This window comes from Octodon degus, unplaced genomic scaffold (genome assembly GCF_000260255.1).
Source record: "Octodon degus isolate 3935 unplaced genomic scaffold, OctDeg1.0 scaffold00081, whole genome shotgun sequence".
Taxonomy (NCBI): Eukaryota; Metazoa; Chordata; class Mammalia; order Rodentia; family Octodontidae; genus Octodon; species Octodon degus.
Genome location: NW_004524657.1, coordinates 4,748,270 through 4,750,744, shown reverse-complemented (window position 1 = coordinate 4,750,744; position 2,475 = coordinate 4,748,270).

The window sequence follows — 2,475 nt, the reverse complement described above, 5'->3', positions numbered from 1 at the left end:
TTCCCATCCATTTTCATTTTCAGCTTCCTCTTCTTTCTCAACTTCCAGAACCTCTGCTTCTGGAATGCAATCTTTAGCATCTAATTCACCATATTCTTGCACTCTAGCATCTGCAGAAGCTTCTGTAGGTTTGCTCCAGAATTTCTTCTGTAACATGTGAGGATTCAGCATTCAGAAGAGCTGGATCAAATTTCTAGAAAACATCATTACATTCTTAACTTTGTGTGTCTTATACTGAGAGGGCCATTAATTTAAAAGTTAACTCTGTTACACTGCCATCCTTTTCAAACCGAGTTTTTGAGTAATATGTATCTATATATCTATATCTATATCTATATCTATATCTATATCTATATCTATATCTATATCTATATCATCTATATCCATCTACCTATCTATAGAATTTCTAGTGAATTTCTTTAATTACACTGATGTGTAGCTATATTTATGTGTAAATAGGTATATAAACACATATATGTACACAGAAAATATGCAGAAACACTTGTGATTGTTTTGATTATGTGGAAGGAGCTTATTCCTTGGGAACATTCACTTTACAGTTGGCAAGATCGTGTTATGTCGCCAACACACTGGGTTCAGCCTTTGGTTTAATTTTCTTTTGCTGAGACAAAATGCAACAAAAGCAATTGGTGAAGAAGGAAACTCTTACCCGAAGATTTGTAGCAAAATTCAGTACCATATTAACTAAGGTGAAGTAATATTTATATGCATGCATAATTTTCAGATTTTCAGGTAGTAACGATATATCAATAATATAATATTTATGAAGTAAAATTTTAAGCCATAGCCCTGTGTATTTTACATACTGCATAAGAAAATAAACTCTGATTTAAATGAAAGGAAAATGAAAACACTCACAGGGCTACCAGTATTTAGCAGACAAACATTTGATTCCAATTCTTATGTTGTTAGTCTTTCTCTGATTCTTCTTATCCTTTGATTTGTCTTTCCTATACTTGTCAATCTATGGCTTTGTTTTGCTTTGCTTATTTCTCATCTCACTTTTCATCCAACCAAATTTCTCTATTTTGCTGCTCTTTTTTTTCTTCTTAGTGCTTTCCTCTCCTCTTTTCTCACTTATCTACTTGTTTAAAGACTTTTAATAAAATATTCTACATGAAAGAATATTAAAGGAGTCTATTAGCAATAGAAAAATGTCAATGGTCCTTCACATTAGCTTAAAAAAATTCTGTATCATTCCTTCACTGTGGATCCATTTATTTCCCATTCATTTCCTATTTTCTGACTTTTATCATATAGGGGAAACTATATGATAAATTTCCCCAAGCCAATTAAATTTTATTAATTTAAGCACCCAGTAATCTCTATCCACTCTTTTTCTTTCTAAAGCATTTATCTTGGACTTTACCACTGCAATCTACTTAGTTACCCTTAATATATTTTATTTCATAAGGGTCACAGAACTCAACTTTCCGATTTTACTCTGCTCAGCATCACTTTCTTGTGTTTCCTTCCATTCTCCCAGGAGCCAACTTACACTCTTGCAACAGAAATTTTATTAAATGGAAATTGGCTTGACATGAAAATTCTAGAGAACAGAGTATTAAAGACAGATTAGAAAAATTGTCAAGAACAGAAAGAAGTAAGATAGTAGGTACCTAAAATTATATCCAAACAGTCTCCTCAAGAAGAATTGTAACTAGTGCTGAGCCTCAGACACCATGGCTCCCATTGTCTGTGCCTTTGTTGCTCATGGAGGATGCGTGCTGAAGTCTTGATATTTCTTGCTGCCTTGGGTCTCTAGTCATTAAAATTACTTCCAGTATTTTTGACCTTTGTTTCCTTTTCTTCATAGTCCAAGCCAAATGTATGGTAGGTGAAACTAGATAAACCAAAATGAAGTCAATTCACTGTATGTGCGAGGGTGATGGAATAGAGACTTTCCAGTTCTCTGGCCTCTACAGTGGGTCCTACCTTCCTCTTAACACTGTCTATGTTGTCGAAGTAGGATCAAAATTGGCCATATCATAAATGAAATTTATCCCCTTAATAACTTCTTTAATAACAGTGCTTATAGTATTATCCTTGCTCTCATTTTCTTTACTTTGTGTAAGTTCTTTACTTTGTGTAGGTTATCCACAGATCTAACTTCAACTATCCCAATGACTGATGCATTTTTACTATTGTTAAGCTTGAGCAGGGGTGTCCTACTAGTGCATGTCATCTCCATGTCCAGATGATGGACTTCTCACAGCTTTGCTAATGCATTTAAATTCTCAATCTCAATTTGTAATGACCATTGACGCAGTCACCAAATTATTTCTTTCAATGACCATTCCTCTTCATGGCATATGTCACAGCAAACAAATGATTCTGTATTTGAATTCCTTTTCTATTTGTTCTCCTTGTTGCTCCCAATGGTATATCAAATGTGATCTAATCACTTCGGATGCAACTAAGTCACAATATGTATTTTTTAAATAAAATTTTTAT